At 36.5% G+C, this 11,092-nt stretch overlaps 1 non-coding gene across 1 annotated transcript; it reads left to right on the top strand.

The window, feature by feature from the left end:
* Window positions 1-2,997: 2,997 nt before the first annotated feature.
* Window positions 2,998-3,103, top strand: LOC122025819. Its single transcript, XR_006123845.1, has one exon. It is a non-coding gene; the product is annotated as a small nucleolar RNA R71 (small nucleolar RNA).
* Window positions 3,104-11,092: the final 7,989 nt, after the last annotated feature.

Here is an 11,092-nt window from a genome sequence, read left to right as displayed (position 1 = left end):
CTCTCTAGTGGAATGAGTTATTATCGATGAACTTGAGTTGTGTGTTCGGGGCGAACACGGGATACTCAAGCTCATCGGAAGGCCAAAACTAATTTCTCCTCTAGGTCCCTATCGTAGCCTCATTAAAGCCTCAAGTCCATCCAAAGAAAGACTCATCTTGGTGTCCAAGAAGGGGGCCGGTCCATTGCTTGGTGACCAAGCAATGGTCGGCCATCATATCCTCTTAAGGGGGTCGGCCCCTTGCTTGGTGCCCAAGCAAGAGGGGGTCGGCCACAATAATTCAAACAAGGAGGGGTGTTTTTGAATTTTTAAAATCTTCTCTTTGTAGAAAACTACAAGTTTTAAAAGAGAGATTTTAAATTTAAAAACTTTCCTTATTTGAATTAGGCCACATGTTTTAAAAGAAAGTTTAAAAGTTTTAAAACTTTCCTTTTTTAACCATCCTCATGGTTTAGGAAAAAAAGAAGAGAAGTTTTAAAATTTAAATTTTCTATCACCATGCTAAAAAAGAAAATTTTATAAGAGAAGTTTTAAATTTTAAAACATGGTTTTAATTTTTAAAACTTTCCTTTTTTTTAACTTCTACTTTAGGAAATTGAAAGAGAGCTTGTAAAATTTTATAAGAGGATTTCTTCTTGTAAAATTTTATAAAAAATATATATATTTCCTTCCTTATAGGGGTCGGTCACCCTTGCTTGGTGCCCAAGCAAGGGGCTGACCAATAGGAGTAAATCATTATCCAATCAAATATATGATTGGTGATTGATTCAATCAAGAGGAAAGAAAAGGAAAAATTAAAAGGGAAAAGGAAAAACATGAGGAAAATTTAAATTTTTTGTAAAAAGTTTTTCCTTATTTGCCTTGGACAAGTATTATAAAAGAAGGAGAGGAGAGACTTCATGAATTAATGTTTTTTCTCTCTCTTCTCTCTAGTCTCCTCCTTAGGGTCGGCCCCTAGCTCTTTATCATGCTAGGGTCGGCCACATATTGCTTGTGGTTCCTTTAAGTGGTCGGATACAAGAAGGAGGAGAAGGAGAAGAAGAAAAAGAAGAAGAAGAAGAAGAAGGCATCTAATTCTAGTCTCTTGCTTGTGCTCTCTCATGATGGTCGGATCTCTCCCCTTCCCTTTCCCTTGCTCTCTTTGATTCCTAAATTGGTGGTGGTGGCTGGATTTTAGAGAAGGAAGAAGAAAGCTCTTTGGGTGGTTTTCATCTTGGAGGATCGTCGCCCACACGACGTCCAAGGCGAGGTGAGGAATGTGACAGAAGATCTTGAGGTCATTAACATACAAAGAGAAGGTATAACTAGTAATTTTCTTCCGCGTCATACTAGTTATTTTTCTTTGTAAGAATTCCAAACACAAGAGGCATTAGATCTAGTTTTTCGAATTTATTTTTCGAGTTTGTGTTTTCTTTGTTTTTCGAATTTGTGATTCGATTGTTCTTTTTGGTTAACCTAGAGTTATTTAAGGAAATTAAATATTAGCTTTCCTTAAAAAGCTTTGTCTAGGCGGTGGTGGTTGCTCCCATATCCAAGAAGGTCATGTGCCTCGCCATGCAGTCCTGGAAGCCAATTTTGGAAATTAATATTTAATGAAATTAATAACATAGGTGGATTTGAATCAATAGTGTTAAGTTCCGCTTGCGATTCAAATCTAAACCATTAAGAGCAGATCAGTTAAATTTGGAATTAATGATGTTAAGTTCCGTCAGCGATTCCTAATTTAACTTCTAAAGAACACAATAGGTTATTTAAGGAAAGATTCGACACTTGTACAAAATTTTTGTACAGTGAAATCGGTACATTTTCCTAGGACTAACCAACAAAATGATGGTTTTGGCTCTGGCTCAGGTGTTGGCGATATCAAAGATGGTGATTCTTGAGACTCAACCATATCTATATGAGTCCCTACACATTGGTCCACAACATGCTCAATCCTTGCAACTCTTACAACATCTAAGGATTGTGTGGACAAAGGAGGTGATTCTTGAGATGCTGCTTCCACAACACAGCTCCCTACACATTGTTCCATATCAACATCATCAACACAAACACCAAAAAAACAAACCCACATCAATATCCTCAATAGGAGAATCAACTATAGGAGGATCAATGACGTCACTTGCAGTTTTAAATTGATCTACCACATCATCATCATCTAAAAATTTAATGTCACTACAATACCCTATAAAATTTGGAGGTAGATCTGAAAACTTATTTACCACTGCTTTATCTTCACAATCATCATCTGAAGAGTCTTCATCTTTATACAAATTCAAAAATCTGCACTCAACCTTACCAGCGTCACAGAATTTTTTAAAGTCATAGTTCTCATTGACCCCCACTAACCTTTGTGGAAAAGGAACCCTTAGTGAAGGTCTTGGGAAAGGTACTTCTAATTTCCCATATTCCCTTTTAGCTTGTGGAGGAGATTCAACTTGCTTATCTAGTGTTGGTATGATCAATCGTTGACGGAAAGGTACTTATGGCATTTGGGAATCTCCTGGAATAATGGAACTGAGTTCATGTGGTCTTCTATTGTTCTTCTCCTCAATTCTAAACATGTCCTTCTTCAGAGGTTCTTCATGATTTTTTCCAATTTTCAACCCAACATCATCACACTTTTCACTAGATCTTGTCTGCGAATGAGGGGGATCTTCTTTAAACCATTTTGAAATAATACTTTCAATCTTTGCCCCCAAATGTTTGAACTCCCCATTCTGTAACTTGTGATTTTCAAAACTCATAGATGGTTGAGTTACAATTTGTTTGACAGGCTCTATAGCATTTATAGCTTGCACTTCTTGAATGTTTGAGGGAGATTTCATCCAACTTATGTTCGACCATTCATGGAGATTCAATGTCACTTGATCAATTAATGTATATGCTTCATCTACACTTTTATCCATAAAAGAACCTCCAGCTGATAAATCCAATATACTCTTGTCTGAAAAAGAAATTCCCCCATAGAATATGTACAGAATCAACCATTTTTCAAAACCATGATGAGGGCACTGTCTTTGAAGACTCTTGAATCTATCCCATGCTTCAAACAATGATTCTCCATATGCCTGAGCAAAATTTGTTATGTAATTCCTCATATACACAGTTCTGCTAGGAGGGAAAAAATGATTTAGAAATTGCTTCTCCAATTGTTCCCAACTTGTGATGCTTTGAGGATGAAGAGAATATAACCAAGTCCTTGCTTTATCCTTGATACTGAAAGGAAATGCAATCAATCGAACTGCATCTGCTGACACTCCTTCACATTTCACCATATTGCAAATCTCTAAAAATGTTTCAAGATGAAGATAAGGACTTTCTGATACTTCTCCTCCAAATTTGTGACCTTGTATCATAAAAATTAACTCTGGGTCTAGTTGGAAACTTTCTGCTTCAATTTGAGGTTGCACAATGGGAGATAAAGATCTTGCAGAAAAGGGTATAGAAAAATTTCTCATGGACCTGCTTGAGATGTAAGTGCTCATGGATATTCAAGAAAAAATTATAAAATGAAGAATCAAAGACAAGAAATAAAATGCAATATGAAAAGCAAGAAAGAAAATGCAGAATTTAAATTGCAAGAAAGAAAGTGCGTAATGAAAACAAGAAAGAAAAGACAAAAGGAAAAATAAAAATGTCTAGAATAATTTATATGCTAATCAACTAACAAGATATGTTTACAAAAGAAAAGAAGAGAAAAATTTAAAGAAAAAGAAGAAAAGAGAAAAGCTAGACTAGAATGCTAGAAATCAATAATGCAGAATTAGAATAGCAACAAGAAAAAAAATTACAAAAAGTAGAAAAGAATACAAGAAAAATAGAATTCTAAAGATTAGTTACAATTATACTAATGATAAAGAAGGAAAAGTTATGTTTAGTCTAACTCAATTGATAATCTCCAATGCTATAACGCAGTCCCCGGCAACGGCGCCAAAAACTTGTCACGTTCCGCAAGTGTACGGAAATGTCGCAAGTCATATAAAAGATTATCGTATCCACAAGGACTGGAATAAGCACTAGAAATATCTCAAAGCGAATTAGCTAAACAACTAATCAATTGGTTTCAAATGCTAAGGATGAAAAACAAATCTAAAATGAAATATTAACAAACAAGAGTTTGGGGTTTGAGTTATGATAAAGGGAGGTTCTAGGAGTTTTGGTTTCTTTGTAAGATCTCTTGAATGTATATGGTTTACCAATTCTTATTTCTCAATTGTCTAATATTTGTAGAAGGTTGCCGGTTCTCTCTTGCAATAGATAACCGGCTTAGGACTGAAAAATGTACCTAAATGTGATCAATTAGATATGAACATACGTTGTCCTTACACAAGATTGCACCTATTACTATGCTTCCCTCGGATATCAACATAGAAGTTCATAGCTTCTTAACCCATAAAGATACAAGGATTGAATCATAAAATCTATCCTACCCTCTTGAATATTCTCATTTCCCCTTCAAGGTTATCTCTCAAACATCCTTACACGGGCTTACACCTGTCACGTGGATCCCTCAGAAAATTGAGTGAGGGTTAATCTTTACAAGTCTACAAGATATCCAAACAATCAATCAAGAATGAGAATTAAGCCCTAATCACAATTAATCATTCAAGATCCAATCGATACAAACTAGGCAACATCATAGAAACAAAGAAATAGCAAATCCACAAGAGTTTACATCAATTTATCTCACAAATACTCCCTCCATCCTAGAACAACAAGATCTACTCCATAAAACGAAGAAAGAAAACCAAAGATAAGAAGATTACAAGTATTTCTTCCATCCCAATCCAAGAAGAGGAGAGAAAGAAAACTTATCTACAATATAGCTCCATCTTCGGATCCAATCCTCGCTCCCGGAGTCGAATTCACCAAGATCTCCCTTTAGATCACCCAAAAATCCTCCCAAGAATGGGAGGAATCCACCAAATCTTGCTTTCTCCCAAAGGGGGAGAAGATCCCTTTCAAATCTTCAAAGAGGCTTTAAATAGAGGGGGGTTTTCGGGCGCCACACGGCCCTGAGGCATGGCCATGTGAGGTTCACACGGCCAGAGCCTTTCCCCTCTCTGCCATCCATACAAGGTCGTGTGGTGTACACGGCCATGGACAACTCCCATCAAAACCTCCAAGCACGGCCGTGTAGATCCACACGGCCTGGACTGCCCCAGCTTCTGGAACCTGGCACGGCTGTGTGGTGCACACGGCCAGAACACTTTTAAGCACTGGGAACCCTGCACGGTCGTGTGGTGCACACGGCCAGGGCCTTCTTGGTCTCTGAAAACCTTACACGGCCATGTAGATCCACACAGCCATGTAAGGATTGGACTCTGATTTGCTTCAAAACTTCGCACGACCGTGTGAGGTTCACACGGCCAGGACAAGTTCCTTTGTTGTTGCTGCCACATGGCCTCTGAACTCCACACGGCCAGAGCTCCCTATCAATGCAGGGTCGTGTCTGGTACACAGCCAGGTGCCTTCTCGCTTGCTTTGCTCATAAGTTTTGTCCAAGAATGTAGAATCTTCACCAAATTCGACTCCTGTGTACAAAAAATGCACAAAAAGCATATCTCCGAACAAAAAGATTAAATATGTTAAAAGGAAAGCTGGAAGTATAAAAATGCATAGATCAAGCAAGCTCAAAGTATGTAAATGTGAGTCAAAACATGCATAAAAGTATATAAAATCTACGCACATCAGTACACCACACGACCATGTAAGATTTCCAGAGACCAGGGAAGCCCTGGCCGTGTACACCACACGATCGTGAAGGGTTTCCAGTGAGCAAGAGGGCTTTGGCCGTGTACACCACACGGTCGTGCCAGGTTTCCAGAGGCAGAAGTAGTCTAGGTCGTGTAGATCTACATGGCCATGCAAGGGGGGTCATGGAAGATGCATGTCACGGTCGTGTACCACACATGGTCGTGTAAGATTGGCAGAGAAGGGAATGGCTTTGGCCATGTGAACCTCACACGATCGTGCCTCAGGGTCATGTGGCATCCAAACCTTACCTCTATATAAACACTCCTTCATGATTTGAGAGGGGATCTTTCCCCTTTTGGGGAACAAGATTTGGGGCATTCCTTACTATTCTTGGAGGGATTTCCGACGATCTAAGGGTGGATCTTCACCGAATCAACTCCGGGAAGGCAAGGATTGGATCTGAAGATAAATTTTCTTTCTCTCTTTTCTTGGATTTGAGGGGATTAAGAATGCTTGTAATCTTTTTTTTTTCGGGTTTCTTTCCTTATTTTATGGAGTAGATTTCTTGTTCTAGGATGGAAGGAGTAATTGTAAGGATAATTTGATGTAAAACTCTTGTGGATTTGTCAATTCCTATTTCTATGATTTTGCCCTATTTTGTATCTATTTGATCTTGTGTGGATTGCTGTGTTTGGACCTAATTATCATTCTTGATTGAATGTTTGGATATCTTATGGATCTTGTAGAGATCGTACCTCATTCGATTTTTCGAGGGACGTTCATGACAGGAACATGCCCGTGTAAGAACGTTTGAGGGATGATCTTGAGGGAGAAATAGGGTTATTCAAGGGGATAGGATAGATTGTATGTGTTTGTATATTATATCTTGATGTGGTTGAGGAGAGATGAACTCTATGTTGATTATCTGAGGGACGCACGTGACAGGCAAGCCCGTGTAAGGACAATATAGGTTCATTCCTAATTGATCACATTTAGGTATAGATTTCAATCCTAGGTCAGTTGTCTATTGCAAGAGAGAATCGGCAACCTTCTATAAATGATGGACAATTGAGGAATATGATTGGGTAGATCATTTACATGGAATAATTCTTACAAAGAAACCAAAACTCCTAGAACATTCCCTTTATCGTCACCCTTATTCTTGTTTCTTATTCTTTCATTTTTCTATCTTACTTTTCATAGCTTTACTGTACACTTGTCAACCCATTGATTAGTTGTTTAGCTAACTAATGTTGAGACATCTTTAGCGCTTATTCCAGTCCCTGTGGATACGATATCTTTTATTATTACTTACGACATTTCTGTACACTTGCGGAGGTCAACATGAGATATTATAGATATACATAGAACACTAGTCTTAACTATTCCTAGTCAAGCATTAATATACAAGGATAATATTAATGCATTGAGACTAACATGTAGGTCAACGGATGACTTAATCTCATAAGTCATGGATATGAGATATCAGGTTGACACATGGGTATATATTAGAGAAGATATACTGAATGACCAGCCATGAGAATGTTTCATGGATCGTTATATGAATGTCATAAATATTCTCATGTGACTATTGGTATAAATAGTCCTTAGACCTGAAGTCACTACAGTTCCCTATATAAGGCATTGTATACTTTGGTATCTACAAACATCACCTGTAACAGGGTGGACTATAAAGTCGATCACTGGATATGCAATAACTTATGTGAAGGAATGTGAGTGATGTAGATAGGATTTATCCTTCCATATGACGGAAGTGATATCTGTGGGCCCCTTGATTAGTAGGACACAAGAAAGCATGGTCATGCTTAAATGAGTTAATATGAGATATTGAGCTTATTTGATTGAGTGTGTCTACTTGACATTAAGAAACATAAAGATTGATAAAAAAAGATGACATGATCTATGCCTCATTGATCAATCTACATATCAATGATAGAAGAACCAAATCATACAAAATAATAGTCATGGAAAGGTTAAGTCGGATCTTGACATTCTCATCACTTGGGTAGCAATGATGCCTTGCTAGATGCCACTCATTATTTATATATCTAAAATATTGATTTGTATACATTGTCAATGTTACAAGAACCTATTGGGTCACACACAAAGAACAAGTTGATTTGGAGATGGATTCATATGATGGATCATTGGATTAAATCTAATCTAAATTAGACTCGTTGAGTTAAACTCAATTGGATCCAATTATTGGATTGAGTCTAATTCAAATTAGATTCATGGACTCAATTTAGATTGATGATGTTTAATGAGTTAGACTCATTGGGTGAACTTGAAGTCACCATGGAAGATGAAAGGTCAATTTCAAAAATTACCATTGACTCATGAAAAATTCAAATGTTGATTTGAATTCTAGAAGGAAGACCAAAAGACTTTTCATGAAAGATGATTAAGATTAATTCATGAAGGAAAATCAAAAGACACATACCTTTGGTATTCCTTAGATGGATATAAATATGATTTATGTATGGAGTATTCATTAGATGAAAACTTGTTGTGCCCATTGAGATTCCTCCTCCTCATCTTCTTCCTCACTATCTTGGCTGAAACATCCTAGGTGGTTGCTAGCACAACCAAAGGCTATTTCTTTCTCCACTTCATGAGTTTGTGAGACAAATAAAGGTTTGTTCGTGTGGATACCATAGAGGCATGGACATGTGATCGTGATGAGATCCTAACTGTCGGGAGATCGAGTGCACGCATCAAAAGTATAACCCTCTAATCAAACTTAGTATATGATAGTTTTTCCTTCACATGGATCTTCTGGAGAGGATCTAGTAAATTTTTCGCTGTGCTTTTTGTATTTTTAGCGCACTAGATCCCTACAATACACACATTAAAAGACTTTAACTTGGAATATAAAAATATAAAAATCCATATTGATAACATCAGCTCAATTAACTTAACCAAAAATCCAATGCATCATTCAAAAACCAAACATATTGAAATAAAACATCACTTTATTAGAGATCACGTCGCCAAAAGAGATATTGAACTCAACTATATTGAGTCCAAGTCAAATTTAACTGATATTTTCACCAAACCACTACCTAAATCTGAATTCAGTAGTTTACGAAAACAATTGGGAGTGTGCATGATAGACTAGGATTTTCTTTGGATAATTTTCTAATATTTTGCAAATTATAGGAAAATCATTTGCTTATGTTTTCAAAAATGTTTCATTTCTCTAGTGTTGAAAATTTATTTTGGCCTTAGTCTAGATCAAACTCATAAAAAGCATGAACCTATAGATCTAAGAAATGAGCATCTCACAAATACACTAGGTCTACCTTAATTATGTATTCATAAGTATAGAATGGTGTGAGATGCATCAGTCACTTGCCTAGACTTCAGATGCTTATATTAGTGCATCAACATAAGTCTAGGCGTAAAATAGAAAAATACAGTGATCAAGTTAAGCAATCCTTCTTAGTAAACAATGAGTTGGATCAAATCTTACTTAACTTGACTAACTAAGTAAACACTGTTATCCTTTGTATAGCTAGTCAGTAACTAACGGTTAGACATATTGAAAATTGAATGATTACTTTCTTAAATGTTATCAAATTAAGGGGAAGAAATTGTTTAGATAATTTAAACAAAAAAAATTTTAACAAACTTACTTTGATTCAAATGTTTTAAAAAATCTCTTTGAAAAATATTTTTAGAATATTTTGAAAAGTTATTCTATGTACAAATTACTCTTAAAATATTAGAAAAATTAATTTGAAGAATTTCTTTATTATCTTTTACCTTAAAATTCTTTGCAATTAAAAATTACTTTTAAAAGTTTTAAAATTACTTTGAAATTGCTACTTAGAACATTTTGTTAAACATTGTTTTGCCAAAGTTATTTTAAACTTAAAGAGGTTTTTCAAAGCTTTACTTCAAAAATGCTCTTAAAAATAACTCCTTAGAAGTTTGCTCAAAACTACCCTTAAAAATATTACTGAGAAATTTCCCTTTAAATTTTTTTCTTAAATCTTATTTAGAGAATTTTTACTTAAATTATTTCTTAACTTCTCTGTCCGAGTTCTTTAAAAAATCCTACTTAAAAAATTTAAATCTTTAGAAATTAATTTGAAAAAATTTTCCTCTTGAAAAATTTACTTGCAAAATTTCTTTAATCTTTACTCCTCCCTCAAATAGAGCTATGTTTTTATTTAAAACCATCACTTTCTTTTAAGTAATTGGTTTTTCAAAACCTTATTTTTTTGTCAAAATTTCTTGTCATATGTGTTTGAGGCTTGCTTGAAAAACTAAGATTGCAAAATTCATTTGCTCAAATTGTTACTTAGTTATTTATGCTTTATGCATGTATTTTTTTATGTATGACAAAGGGAGAGGATAATGGGTTAGGTTAGAAAAATCTACTCACTTTAAATATTTTATACTTTATTGCAATTTTTTTTCTTTATTGCAATGTTTTTCTAACTTTAACTCGGGTTGTCATTACATCAAAAAAGGAGAAATTGTTGGTATTGGTGCAGGTTGAACTAATAATCTGATTTTGATGTATGCCAAATAGGTTAAAGTTAGATGTATTATTTGTCTAACCTTTTCTATCAAGTATACAGGAGTTGACTAATCTGAGAGACCTGACACCAGGCTAAAATCCAGCTAGGTCTACGGGTCTGATAGCTAGTGGGAAGTTCATATATGTCCACGGGGCCTGATATATGGCAGGAAGTTCGGTTGCGTCCACAGGACCTGACAACCGATCAAAGTCCAGTTGGGTCAGCGGACCTAACAACTGGTAGAAAGACCTGGTGGGTCAGAGGCAAGTCAAGTGGCTGCAAGTAGTAAGTGAAGGTAAGCAACTGGAGGAGAGTTCCGGTGAGGACGTGTTCCCTATTGAGGGAACTGTAGGCGTCGATCCAACTTAGGTCCATTTGGGAAACTTAAGTTGAGATCTTGACTAGGTCCTAGTCTCATGGAGACAAGATCTAATTAATACTCATATTTTATCATGTTGTGCTAACTCTGTTTTGCAGTGTAAAATCTATTTTTTGATTGTCTGGACTAACCTTTTCTTGCAAGTGTAAGTTGCTAAAGAAAGGGGTCCGGGCACCCAGAGCAGGCGCGCCCAGTGGGTGCTGAGGGCGCCAAGGCGATCCGAGCGCCCGGACTCGGTCCAGGCGCCCGGAACCGAAAAATCATCCACAAGATGATGTGGAGCATGTCGATTGACCAGGCCACGTAGTCTAGGCGCCCGGAGGGGTTCCCGACGCTCGAAATGGACCTATTTAAAGGCCTTCGACCTGGAGCTTCAGAATAATAACTACAACAACTTTCTCTTCTGCTTGGTGCTTCAAAAAAGCTCCTGCAATGCTGTGAAACTCCACTAACAACAGGC

Source organism: Zingiber officinale, chromosome 9B (assembly GCF_018446385.1).
Source record: "Zingiber officinale cultivar Zhangliang chromosome 9B, Zo_v1.1, whole genome shotgun sequence".
Classification (NCBI taxonomy): domain Eukaryota; kingdom Viridiplantae; phylum Streptophyta; class Magnoliopsida; order Zingiberales; family Zingiberaceae; genus Zingiber; species Zingiber officinale.
This window is presented reverse-complemented; position numbering and strand designations above follow the sequence as displayed.